Source organism: Ambystoma mexicanum, chromosome 14, assembly GCF_040938575.1.
Source record: "Ambystoma mexicanum isolate Mex_15411 chromosome 14, UKY_AmexF1_1, whole genome shotgun sequence".
Classification (NCBI taxonomy): domain Eukaryota; kingdom Metazoa; phylum Chordata; class Amphibia; order Caudata; family Ambystomatidae; genus Ambystoma; species Ambystoma mexicanum.
In genome coordinates this window covers 53,581,217-53,596,022 of record NC_090940.1, presented here as the reverse complement: position 1 = coordinate 53,596,022, position 14,806 = coordinate 53,581,217, and positions in this window count along the sequence as shown.

Sequence of the window (14,806 nt, the reverse complement as noted above, 5' to 3'; positions counted from 1 at the left end):
CTGCATATCTATCAATAAGTTCTACTCGATTACACACACCCATAACACGCATGATCTTATTCTATAGAATACAGATGGCACCCATGCCAAAATTCGGGCCAGCCGTTCACATAATCTAACCCTTCTGACTATCCCACCCCCCTGACATCTTGTCACGCCACCCATTCTATCACAGGATAACTACGGGTAGCCGCCAAGGACTTAGCCACCCCAACTCACCTTTGTGCCGGACAAAATCCACACACGTCTTTTAGAGATTCTTCCTTCACCACTTACATCATGGCCTAGGTGTTGAGGAGGAGAGACCCCCTGAAGAGGTCACTCTTGAGTTCTTTTCTGAATTGTAGGAGTGTGAGGGAGAGTCTGATGCTGATGGGGAGAAGGTTCCATAGTCTTGGGGTACACGCATGAACATCATTTGAGGTTGCCAGGGGTCACAGCTGCGACCCCTGAGGTCTCCCTTGCTATCCCTTTTTAAATGGAAACTGTTGGGCTGTGATCAGTGCCATGTGGCTCTTTGTTTCTGGAGTGACTGGCTTTCTTGTTCGGGCCTCTTTAAAAAAACAGCCGGGACCCTAAATATGAAAGAATAGGAGTAACAAATAATTAGTCTTTCTGGAATTCTATACAATAATTGCTAGACTCATTAAAGGTTTATTTCAGGTACAATCAGGGGGCGAGTCACTGATTTAGTCTGTTTTTAAACACCTCACATTCACAATGCAGACAAAAACTTCCCAAACGCATTTAGAGTTGAAAAGGCATCAATTTCGAACTATGTATTCTGCTTTTCACTAGTTACAGTCATAGCATGTTTTTTTCTGCCGCTGTCTCTGTCACGATTATCACAAGACATTCCATCTCGGTGTCCTCAGTCACTTCACAAAATCCTTATTTATTTATTTTTATTGGTCATTTGTAAGGCACTCATACATCCAGAAATTGTTTTTCAAAGCGGCCACAGGGCAAAGGGAAGGGAACAAGGGAAAACCAAGACAATGCAATATGATAACAGTGATGAGCAGAACATAGAAGCGGTCCTACTAGTCCTTGTGAACATTGGGATCGTGCAAGTGCAGAGAGAGAGTGGGGAAAGGGGAAGGGGATAAATGCTGGAGGTTCCGCAGACGGGTGAAGTCTCCGAGAGCTTGTTGCATAGGCAACAGGTAAGTGCTGGGACAATGACTGCTAGATGGAAGAGGGATCACCAGCCCATATAAACAGTGCAGGCCTGTGAGACAACACATGCCAAGTGGTGCCCGAAGGCAAGTGAAGGGGAGGACGGATGCTTGCGGCGATCGGACAAGAGGCCAGGACCAGAAGGATGCATAAGTGCCCAGGCCACCAATCACAGTGACTGTGGGGTTTAACACAGGAGGGGGAGAGGGAAGGAGGAAGAGAAGAGGAAAGTCTTGAGGTGTTTGCAGAACTTGAGGAGATCCGGCTCAAGACAGAGAGAAAGGGGGAGGCTGTTCCAGTGGCGGGTGGAAAGCGAACGGATGCCTATTCTCTGCTTAGAGAAGCGCTTGAGAAGCAGAGAGTTGGAGCTGGAAGATCTGAGGGATCTGGAAGGAGAGTATTTGGTGAGAGCGAGTTGCAGATAGCTTGGTCCCTGGTCCCAGACAGGCTTACGGATGATGCAGGGGGATTTGAATTTGATCCTTGCAGCAACCAGGAGCCAGTGGAGAGATTTTAGGGCTGGAGAGATGCAGTCCCTGGGCTTAAAGCCAAGGATAAATCATGCAGCCCTTTTCTGGATTTGCTGGGGGGGGAAGAGAAGAAGAAGGTAGATTAAGGGTGAGGCTGTTACAAGAGTCCAGCCTGGAGAGTACCAGAACTTGTGGCTAAAAGCTTGTGTACAGTATATAAATATTTGACCATAGCACATAAAGTGGCCTTGATTTCATTGTGCCACAATTAAAGCTTTGTTGTAATGTCTACCTTTCCTATCTCCCTGCCATGCTGTTCAGGATGTTTGTTTGCATGTATGAGGTAGTGAGTGCCCAGAGTACTCGATGCTGTGTGAGTGCGCTGCTTTCTCTATGCTACTCTAAATTCTTTAATGCACAGTTATTAACCCTCCCAACGGTATGTATTTTGCCAACCTCTGAAGCTTGATAGTAGAGCCATGCAGGCTTGACATGTGACAAACTTCGCACCAGACCTGCAGATGAACTGGCCTGCTGTTAAATCTCAGTTACCAGTTTAATGGTATCCACTAAAGAGTGTCATTTGCTTTCTGACTTTGAGAACGTTCAGACATGTAAATGCTCATTTTACTATAGCCGGTAAAGTTGCTAAAGCCAGTAAGATAGCTCACTGGGTTGAGTGCTTGCTGCTGCAATGTGTGAGTGATCTTCAGGTTTCAATCCCAGAAAAGCCAACTCAGACTTTCATCCTTCTGAGGTTGAATAATGAGTACCAACACATGTTGAGTGATCTTATATGTATATTTGTTCTTTATAAAGTTAAAGTGTTTAACCGTAAGTGATATAAAATAACCCATCAATATCATATGGCCTTGGACGTCTGCTTGCATTCATAGTAATTTGGTAATATGGGCCTATACACACTGATATTGACGATGCATATGGTGATCCATTCTTGTATGAAATGTATATCACATTACAAAGAGTGTTGTAACCAATTTTTTCGTACTGTACTTAAAAACAATGCTATGTGATGCCACTTCTTGCTTTGTCAAGGAGTGAAAGGTCGTGCTCCATCACTTCCTGTGATGTCACTTCAGGGTGGGGTCAAATGACATCACTTCCTGTGATTTCATCTGAGGTCAAGGGTTGTGTGATGTCACTTCCACTAACCCTAGCATTTTGGTGAAATTATGTCGCTGGGCACATGCAGAGTCTTATATTCCAGTCCTTTCCTTGTTGCAGCAACGAATTGTAAGTCTGCATGTGTCCTTGCTTCTGGTTGTGCACTTTCCACCAAAGATGCAAAGTTTATCTGCGAGGTAGCTGGGTGACTTGAGTGCAACTGCCTTACAGCAAGATTTGAAGGTGATTTGTACGTGAAGTGGGAGCCAGTGAAGGTCGATGAGGGCCGGGGTGATGTGCTCATATCTGCCTAGATCCTTGATGAGGCATTGTGGGTTGGCCGAAATTACAAATGTCAATGATAAGTACTGTAATTTCCTTAGAAATCATTCTGCATCATCATAGTGTGTGCTACATGCACTGCATGCAAAGTGCATTTTAAGATTCTGCTTGGATAGAAGTAAGGACTCTCAGAAGTCAGAGCAGAGCTTTCCTGCTTTTGAAGTTTCCATGTAGAGACAATCACTTTGAAAGCAAGGAATCGCAAGATAGATATCACCACGCATAATCCTTTGCAGAATGAATAATTACCAATGCTGGAGAAGTACAGTTACAGGTAAGTAACTGTTTCTTTTATTAGCTGAAACTGATGAGGTCTACTCGTGGTATCCCTCTATCCCATGTAACACAGCACATGCTGGGGAGTCTGTGAGTGGCCTGGCTGCTCCTAACATTTACATGCCTACTACTACAAGTGCAGCTATGCTGCATTTCTTTGTCACTGGGTCCTTTCAGCAGGCTAGGGCCTTAGTCCTCAATGTTTTTGTGTCACGTTCTGGTCATAATTCTTTAAAATAGATGGTTTGATTGGGTTAAGTGTTGCGATTGCTTGAATATGTGTTGCACTCAGACTGCTCCTGGCCTCAGAACGCCTTTGGAACTGGAGACACTGCGATTCCCTCTACGTCCAGATTGCATGTGATGCCAGCAGGATCACCTTGAATGGCAATGCCAGCCTATCTGGATCCATCCAAGACACCCATATATTTGGCGCTCTGCAACTGAAAGCAACTTCCACGACAGTGACATGGGGTTGCTTGGAAAGTGAAGCATTCGTGAAAATCAACAATATATGACACACCGCCATTTCACCCCACTCTAGCAGGCAACAGTTACTCCCGCTTTAGGTGGCATCTGCTCACAACATACATGAGCACAGTGGGCAGAGGGCAGCAGCAGTACAATGCAGTGCACAGCCAGATCCACGGTATCTGGTCAATCCATCGAATAACAATGCATCTAACACCATAGCATCGAATTATAAGCAATGAAATGCCATTCCATATAACGTCCATTTCGTTGAATATAATTCGATGGATCCATTGAAATTAGTAATATAAAACTGTGGGTTCGATTAGGGTTAGGGGTTAGGGGTTAAGGTTGGGGCCAGGGTTAGATTAAGGTTTACTTTAGGGTTAGGGCTAGAGTTTGAGATTAGGCTTGGGGCTAGGGTTAGATTAAGTGTTACATTAGGGTTAGGGTTAGGGTTGGGGCTAGGGTTAGATTAAGGTTTACATTAGGGTTAGGGTTAGGGTTTGGGTTAGTGTTAGGGTTAGGGCTAAGGTTAGATTGGGTTTTGGGTTAGGGTTAGTGTAAGGGGGGTGCGTCGGGGTTGGGGGCTGGGTGGGAAACCCCCACCCCAATATAAAAAAGAAACATTAAAACGTTACACGGAGCTGGCCAGTGCTCAGCACTGGACAGCTCCATGTAACGTTTTAACGTTACAAAAAAATGCTATCTTTTACATGTAAAAGTGCATTTCCATTGAAACCAGTCCATTTATATTTTCGATGGACTGGTTTCGATGGAAAGGCAACTTTACTTGTAAAAGATGGCCTGCCGACGCTTTTATAGTCGATGCATCTTTTTCGATGCGTTGCTATGCCGATGCATCGATTTCGATGCATTGACTATAAACCCAGATCCACAATACCATCAAGCTGAAGCTTGCCTTACGGGTTTAACATAGGAGTCTGAAGCCACAGTTTCAAGAGTTATGCGCTATCAAAAGTATTCATAGAAAGACAACCACTTATTGGGAATTTCTTAACATAAATACATGGTTCAGCATGTCCCAACAGGAAACGTATACTCACTAAGTAGCCATTTCCAGTAATGTTGGGGATTTGCCATTATTGGTGGACTATTACTAAACCGCAATATAAATGCTCATTGCTACGCAAAATTCCTGGAGTCTGCACATGATGATGTGGGAATTGCAGGATGTTTGCGGCATCCCCCTTCAGGGGGTACTGCATCTTTCGGTCATGGAAGTGAAATATCTGCTCCCTGGCACAATGTCAGGTAAAGTGACCTGATATAGCAGCCTACCGCCAATAATGTTGGCCTCGCTGCGCGTGGGTCTGTAAGCTGTAAGAAAGGAGAACAGGGTGTGTTAGTTGGCTAGCAAGAAGGCAGATGCAGAAACTTTTGGTGTTGATGGATGCAGGTCGGAAATACCTTTACCTGTGTGCCAATATCAAAACCGCTATGATGTTTGTGGTTCGAGCCCCAGGATTGTGGAGTGCAAAGACTAACAGCATGGTTGTTTCTAGAAGATGCATAGGGTCGAATTGTTGAAGCACAATAGACTTGGAGGACATCTGAAGGAGTGTGGGAGGAGCAAGGATGGTGTAAGAAGGTGTAAGGATGCAAGATTTTAGTAGTCAGGAGTTAGTTTAGAGATGGGGGAGTGTAGCGAGGAGGGGGTGAGGGTGTTGGTGAGGGTGTTGTCACTTCCTGGCTCTTGATTGTAGATTTCACTGAGATTAAGGTGAGGACAAGTGTCACGCAGTAGAGGATCCATGAATCAAATTGGTTTAACACAGATGATAGTGCACAGAGTTTCGAAATGTGCTTGTTATAAATGAACCCAAGCTTATGGTGCACAGTTTTTAGTCAGATGCTAATGTTTTTCATTTCTTTCAAAGTGGTTGGTTGAAAAGCCAAGTCTTGAGGGGTTTCATAAAAGTCAGGTGGTTCTCCTCCAGCTGGCATAGTTTAGGTATGGTGTTGCACAGTTTTGTAAGATAAGATCCTCCTTGCCATTTCTTGTTAAAGTTGGGGTATAGTACTAGTGTAGCATTGCTGGACCCAAGTGTTCTGGAGGGACTGCAGTGTTGAAACTTACTTCAGAAGTCCAAAGGGCCCCCTTCTGTGATATGAATGATGGGTGATGCACATGGTTTTGAAATGAACGCTCTTTTAATGGATAGCCAGTGCACAGTAGGTAATGCCGGTGTGATATGTTTAAAGAGAAGTATTCTTACCACTTCATTTTGAACTCTTCAAAGTTTCCTAATTAGGTCATATGGGAGTCTGAGATAGATGCTATTTGCATAGTCTAGTTTGGACAGTATTAGAGAAATTATGGCCATGGCCTTGTGGGCGAAAGTTAAGTAGGGTGAGATGCAGCTTGGCATGCGCAGCTTAGAGAAACAGCTTCTGACGATGGCGCTCACCTGTGGATCAAGAGTGAAGGTGTTGTCCATCGTTCCCAGATTTCTTGCTATGGCTGACGGGTTTGGGCGGGATCCCATCTCGGCAGGCCACGGGATTGTGGTGGAGTTAGAACCTGTAGGATTTTGGAGCATCAGCTCTGTATTGCCAGGATTGAGTTTGAGGCTGCTTGCTGTCATCTATGCGCCCACCTGTGCTGTGCAGTTTTTAATGTCTGGGATGTTTGGTGATGAGAGGTTCACATATTTCTAGATTATTTGTGTGTCATCCATGAAGTTGTTGCAGGAGATGCCATTTTTATTGATGATGTCTTGTAGGGGTGTCATGTAGATATTGAAACGTAGAGATATGAGAGTGTGGATATTTGCGGTTTACACGCTTTGGGGCCAGTTCGTACTTGTGTGCAGCGATTCACACCCACAACATTGGGAAACATGGACACATTCACATCCTTCAAGGCCTGGTTAGTACCTGGAAAGTGAATCTACTCCTTCATGTCTGCCAGCATTGCACCCAGCACTTGCTTCAGAATCCTGCATACAGTGAGTTGGGCTATGAATTTTGCCAGATCAGCTGTGTCCTGACAAGGTCCAGTGGCACAGGCATGTTCCAGGGCCAGAAATGTACGAAGAGGTGAAACAGCAATGTGACAATGTATACATGGTTCCAGTGTTTTTGTTAATGTGACCAAGAGAATCATAAAGTACTGTTTCATCAAGGCAAGATGCCTAAAAAACCTGGTAATGGATCATTTTGTATGTGACCGACCAATGACCATCACCCGCTGCTTCCACCAACAAAGTTAAATCACTCCCGCCCCATCCTCCCCGCATGGTACTCATTCTCGCCATCTACCAGCTGGCTCTGCGTCTGGCCCCTGTCCTCTCTCACGCCTGAGCAGTTTTTTCCTCTCACTCAAGCCATCATCTATCCAGCAAAAACTGAGCTGGCTCCTCGAATGAGAGCATCAAGAGCCGCTGAGCCTCCCCTAGTCTCCACTTTTTCATTCATTGCTTAGTCCCATAATGTTGGATCCTCATCGCCACGTGGGGCTCCAATGACGGTGTAAAATGTGCTTTTGTTACGTAAGATGAACGTGTTAGATAGCATACCACCAAGCGGTGGGAACCCTACTTTTTACAAATTCAGACATTGTGAGATCGCGTTCAAGAGTTAAGGTGCAAAGAGACGTCGAATTGAAAATGCCAAGGACTGAAGGCAACAAGTTCCAGGGTTTGGCCTGAAGGCTTTTCCATATGCATGCGATGAATACCTCTGGGATTTCAATTGAAATGTTAGCTTTACAGCACCTTCTGTGTGCAAACTGCAGGTGCTAGATAATGTATTGTGAATGTAAATTTCCTGAAACACTAAGATGTGGCAGCTTCTTCAAAACCAGTTAGTTAAGGTGATAATTTGAGAGCGCTGATTGTTCAGCAAATTGTTATGCGCTTGTATATCCTGGCTGTGCTGGTGTTTACTGTCACTGGGGCCAGGCAGCAGTCGTGTGCATGATTTGCCAAATGAGGATGGGAGGGAGCGGGGATGGCATCGTTATGCTTTAAGTGTACAGAATTAGGTGGCAATTGGGTAGTGCAGGAAAGTCATTCAACAATGAAGCGGCTCAATCGATGTGGCAATTTGCCTTCTCGCGCTGCATTGATTGCACTGCATAGGTGTCTTTAATGTGCAGATGAACTTATTTAGTAAAACAGAATGATTCTGACACTCTATTGGCATAAGAAGACTTGGATGCCCCACAGGTTCTATTTACTGTATTTTGTTTAGGTGTTCGCATGGAGCACTGTCCGTCTGTTCATCCATCCTACAGTTGCTGCGAATGTGGGCGTTTGGGCCTCATTGTGGTTAGACACTGTGATTGAGTTTAAAGTGGCACAGATACTTACACAGCCAAAGGATTCCGTTTTGCGCATTTCTGAAGGGAAAAAAAACGCATGCATTACAGTTACCCAACGTGTAGTTTCTGAAATACTGCCTGATTATGACAAATCCTCTAGGCTGCAAGTAACGGGTGTGGATTTCCAGAAATACTGCGCGCGTTATTTCAGCAAATCCACATACATTTTGTCATTTCTTGCAACCATTTCTACCCTCCTTTTGATACTGGACACGGATTGGCCGCAGCAGCGGATCACGTCTCTACTATAAGCAATGTTTAGATGCTGAAAATGGTCATTTCTGATGCTTTCGTGCACTACTCTCAAAGGGTTTTTTGTTACATTGCTGTTGTTGCCACCACATAATCATGTTGGGAATTAAATACATATCAGGAAGTCTTTGTTGCTACTTGAACTGCCCGGAGCCTCTGTGTCCTTCTTGGCCCCCTGGACGTGGACTTACCTGCTGTCCTGCTTTGACAGCTGCCTGGAGCCTGCCGTCCTGCTGGGTGAGGACAGGGAGAGCAGGCCCGCCTTTCTGTTGCTGGCCGCATCACCCCCGCAGGCTAATCCATCCAGGCACCCCCCCCCTTTGACGTGCAGCGGTGGTCATATGACTCATCACGGGACCGCATATCGGGAAGTCTTTCTAGGGCGTCCTTAGCCCCGGGGCTCCCATTCAAAAGATGCCATTCTAAGGGCATCGTCTACCCTGTTTGGCACAGTTTACCACTGATTGTGACTTAATGCCATGGTACCTGTATCGCCTCCTTCCTTTCAATTGCCAGCACCCTTTCAATAGGGTCTCTTTCTTCTCTCTGTGGCAATTTGGTTATCCTCCTTCATCCGTACCTCTGTTCTCCAGTCTACTTACTAGTTTTCCCCGTTCTCTTTCCATGGCCCTCATTACGATACTGGCGCTAAACCATGGCGCTATTAGCACCATGGTTGGTGCCGGTATCGTAACAAGTCCGTCAATGTTCAATGGGGAATTGCCACCCCATTCCAAGGTTGGCGGGGCGGTAATTCCCCATTGAACATTGGCTCTTCCCCATTCCCATTTTTGCCCTATAGGGCTCAATGGGACTGGGGAAGGCGGTAAGTACGGTACCGCAAATTGCAGTACCGTACTTACCTCGAGAGTCCCTTTGCGGGTCCCTACTTTAACGGCTGGTCTAGACCAGCCGTTCAGGTCGGGTCCCGCAAAGGGACCTCGTAGTCAGGCGCTAAGTGTTTAAGGGCGCCGCGGCCTTTTACGGCGCCCTTAAACACTTAGCGCCAGGGTCCTTGCTATTCCCTAACTCTGGTCTACCCAGGGAGCTAGGCACTCTTCCCCTCGCCTGCGCAACTTGGATTATCTTATTTCTGTTCCTCTTACTTTCTCTCTGCAACCTGTCTCCTCCTCTACCCCAATCTCCATCGGGCTACTCAACGCACGCTCATAGTGCACAAGTCTCATTCCATATTAGACACTATTTTCAGTCTCAACTTGCACTTTCTCTGTATTACTGAGCCATGGATTCCTGCATCAGACTCTACTACCACTGCTTCTCCCTCCTGTTCTGCTACCTACTTCCCTCACTTTCCCCATGCCTTGGGCCAAAGGTGGAGGTACTGGTATTTTACACCACTCTTCGTGCATACCTGCTCTCTGACGCACCGCTATTTCCATCATTTGAATATCACTTTATTTATTTCTCCAATTATCAAACCAAGACTCTAAGCCCCAGAATGCAAAGCTAAAACTGGGACTGTATACTTGCCAACAGATTTGAATGGAATGGATCATGTCTACATTTACAGTACACTATTATGTACTGTGGAAACATTTCAAAACAACACAGAACAAACTGCCCCAACCATTGCCCTCAGTTCAGGGCAACTGTACAAACTAACTCAATTTACAATCTGCCATTTCTAACTGAGTGGCCAATGAGCAGGGTTGATTGCTCTGTCTTTAACCTTAATCCAGTAACTAGAGAACCGAAGAGATTTGGGCTGGATAGCAGGTCCCTCGTCATCCTCCCTAATGAGAGAGTCAACGATCTACACACGAACCTCAAATACAGCAAAACAGTGATGTACAGGAATGTTAGTTTACAGTATCACAGAAATGGTTCTTGGGAGATTGTGAGGGGCTAACTTGGAGAACCAAATATGTTCATTGACTTGTAATGGGGTGAATAATACTTTGGAGGGAAAAAACCGGGAGCCTACTATCTGCTTGTAAGTAGGGTGGGTTGGCAAGTTAGGGCACCCAGACTTGCTACACCATGCTGTACTAAATGTTCTTATCCTCATGCCTAAATCTCCTCACCTGTAGGTGCACTTTACCACTTGTGGGGTATTGTATGGCAGGCCATGTAAGGGACATCCTGAGATTGACAGACAATTGGTGGATCACTGTAACAAAATATCAGTTGCAAAAAAGCTCTCTCAGCTTGGCACTTATCTCTGGGCCTGAGTTGGGTATGTCCTCAACGGGAAGTTTTTGAGCTTTTGTGGTTATCTTCCATGCAGAAGGGGATCAAATAAGAATTGTTTTCCAATTTGCTATCTCTTGTAGCAAATAGGGAAGGCTACCGAACTCACTGACCGTATAGTTACGGATACCTTTTCTATTGCATCAACATGTCTACATTATCTGTCTGTTGGGATAGAAGACAGACAGTGTGCTAATAGATTTTCGCCGGTCTCAAAAGAAGTGAAGGAATCGGGATTTGTTTATGATCTTAGGCCCAAATGAGCAGTAACTATTGCCATGCAGTTCTTGTCAAGTCTAAAAATCCCATTCTCCGTCTGAATTTGCTGCTCTTTCTTCCTTTCATGCTGCTTACAATATCAAGATGTATTTCATGTGAAAATACTTTAGTAGCAATCTCTTATTTCTGCTCTGTCTCCGCATCCCCATTGTTTATTATTCCTTCTTAACATTGGCCCCTCATTTATTTCCTCTCCTTTTGCTTAAATGAGAGGTCATCGTCCCAAAAACCCTGGCCTGGAACACTTCTCAAGTGACCAGGGTAAGGCAGCCACTACCTGATCCTGACCATTGGGGTGGTAGTTTGCGGGAGGATGGCATGGGACGAGACCCGGCTAAAGTGGAATGGGAGAACCCTTTGAATAATTTCCCTAATGACCATATAGTTTTAATGGCCTATTGTAGAATGAATAAGTCTGCTCTTAAAACAACTAAGAGCATTATGGACTCCAAGTCACATAATACTCCTGGTACTGAGATGAGGCAGAAGGGTCCAGAGTTACCAAAGTGTATTGCACTGTCTAGTTCTATTGTATTGTATTTGGTTATTTATGTAGCACTCTTTCCCCATTTGTATGGCCACAATGCGCTTTGTGGTTGTAACGACCTCAGTGACCGTAGTCAATGTGGTGGAAAATTGGTTAAGTTTAGATTAGGAGATTTGTGTGTGCATTTTCACCAGTCTAGGACTTGGGTGGCTGGCAAGGCTCGACTAAGCAGCCCATAAAGAGGTCAGGTACACGAGTGGGCGCTGTTGGTTGTTTGCGATAGTGCTCTTGTTGGGAGAGTCGATGTGTGGCCAGCAATACCAAATTTCCTTTTGCTGGTAGTCGCTGTATGCTAGTCGCAGAGGTGTTGAGGTGCGTCAGGTGTTTCAGTGTGGACGGCTATATGTGCTGCTAGACCGGACAGCATAGCCATAGCTGCATTGTATGGTGCATGGATGCTTGACCGTGCCTGCGGCCCGTGTCCACAGATGTGGTGTAATGTATGCGTACCATATTCTTCAAGGTTATACCTGCCGTAATCTTCGGAGTTGTTCGGCTGGAGTGATCCTTGTCCAGTGTCGATGGTGGGGTCTCATTGTTCATGGTCTCTCACTATTTTGAACTGCCTTTTATATTTCAATGGAACTCCACACTTAGCCAGCTTCACTCTCACAATGGGTCATAGCATGGCTCTCCATCTGTCGCTCTGGGGCTGTCTTTTTACACCACAAGGCCAACATGTGGGAGGAATTCAGGAAAACATGTCATGTGTCCGATAAATCCACAATTCTGTCCTCCGTTAGGAACACTCTGGCACTGACAGTATCCCAACGGAAACCTCAAAAAATCAGGTCTTGAGCAACCGTCAGACAATTTCCGCCAGTTCACTGACAGCCCCAGTTGGAACAGGAGCTGGAGGAGTAACTGAAGATTGACCATTGCAGCCCATGGGCAAGGACTCTGCAGAAGCCAATCGTCCAAATATGGATGGACATGAACTCCTTGCAGTCTGAGGAATGCTGCGATAACCACCATTATCTTTGTGAAGACACGCAGTGCCAAGCTGAGACCAAACAGCAGCACTCTATACTGGAAGTGGTCTGTTCCCACGGAAAACTGAAGGTATTTCCGATGTGGAGCCCAGATCAGGCTATGACTCTAAGTGTCCTGAAGAGCTACAACACTGAGCCAATCGCCCTTCCGAAGAGAGGACCTTATTTGGCTGAGCGTGATCATCTTGAATTTCTCTTGGGGTAGGAAATGATTGAAATTCGAGGTCGAGGATAGTGCACAGGCCAGCCTGATTGGGTTTGGGCACTGTAAACAGACTGGAGTAATAGCCCTCCCGTTGCTCACGCAAAGGAACAGGTTCCACCACTCTGAGGTTCAGAGGATTCTGTACCTCGGTTCTGGGGGAGGGAGACCCAGTCTGCTGAAGAGGAGGGTAAGAGCTAATGAGGATGAGTGGTAATGACCCACACCTGAGCGGGACAGTAAAACATTTAAAGGCCTTGCAGGTGCGGGCCAAAGAGAAAAATCAGGGAATGGAATCAATGCTGTACCGACAGCGGGACACCTTGCAGAGGACGTGAAGAAGGTTGGGATCCCTGGTGTATGCAGAGGACCCACTGCAGAAAGTAGTATCGAGGTCAGCGACCATAGGGAAGAGAGAAGCTTCCTGTGTCCTGTTACCCGCTGCGGTGTAAGCCTTTCGCCAGCGAGCGTACAGGGTTGTACAAGCTCTGTTGATGGTCAACGAGAACAGTGGCAGAAAGGCGGGAGCGGTCAAACACTGCGGGAGTCCCAACAAACAAAGAATCTGAACCAGGGTATCAGAAGGAGTCGCCAGGACAAACCGGTGAGTTGGCCTGATGTAGGTGACCCCGAGGCGCTCCGAAGGAGACCACTGAGTAATTCTGAATACCAAACATTTGAATCTAAGCAAACTGGCCTCAACTCTCCTATTAATAGATGTCGAATAGGAGAATATTGTAACCCGCATTTTCAAAGCCAAATTGGGGAATATCCAATAAGGGAATGTTATAACCTGCATTGCCAAAGCCAAAAAGGGGCAATAATACAACAAAGAAGATACAACTTTTCTGAAGAGGGATATCTAAAAAAGGGACATTATAACCTGAATTGCCAAAGCCAAAGAAAGTTGAGACTGACACCAAGGCAAGTTGAAATATAAATGTCTCATTTCAAGATACATCGAGGGAGGGAGCTGTAAGCCACACTACCAACAGCCAAAAGGTTGTTTAAAGGAAAGTTAGATACAGAGGAACAAGGGGAAGAGAAGTGTAACCTGTATTGCTATGGCAAACAGAACATTGTGAGAACTATTATCCTTTTGTACAGTATATTGGAGAAAGAAACAGTATGCCAATTGTGTTGACAATCCTTACCACAGAGTAAAAGTTATAGTAGTAGCAGTTTTATCCTGGTAGAAAGTTGTGGTGGAAATAAGTGCCAAATCCATTATAATGTTTTATGAATTTTTGCATAAGCATTCTAAGACGTTTCTAAAGAAGAAATATACCATTATAACAAGTGATTGATCTTCAGAAAACATTTACATTGACCTCTGACTTGAGGTGTGAAGTTATTGTTTTTTGGTTTGCCAAGCAGAAGGTTGTGGAAACTTTAAAAATTGTTTGCAAGTGTGAAAAACCTTTTGAACTGAGACAGTCACTTTGCCAAGTGAAGGCTATATTGAATGAAAAGAACTTTAATTTCTACCTGGAGTGTAACTTGGTTAGTGAAAATAATTTTTCTGAAACTGAAACTTGATTTGGAAAATCCTTACTTGATCAATGGGAAGGGGGTCCAACCTTGGTCACAAGGATTCCTGTTTATAACTTTTGAGTTTTAATTTATATGTTGTTTTGTGAAGTTTAAACTGCCAAACAATTCCTGTATTATTTGTTGTATATATCAGTGTGAGGGACAGATACCTTTGGACATTAGGTCATTTTCCATTAGCCTTAGTTTGTTAGGTAGGGAAATTCTTGTTAGGCTAGGGAAAGATAGGCGTTTGTCCCATCCCTTTACATTTGATAAAATGGCAACTTGTAAGAAACCTATACTGAGCGTCCATTACGCATTTCTGACCCCTCTCATTCTGCTGCCCCCTTGTATCCTCATCTTTTTTCATTTCTTCTCTTTCCACTGGTATTTTTACACCTTTTAAGCATGCCTTTATTATCACAGTGCTTTAAAAAACATCTCTTTTGTTCCCTTCCATCTTTACAGCTATCACAATTTGTCTTCTTCCTTTTTTTGTAACCTTCTAAAATATGCTACCTACTCTTTTACCCTCATATCTGTTTAAACTCTTCAATAATCTGGCCTTTGACCTGCTAA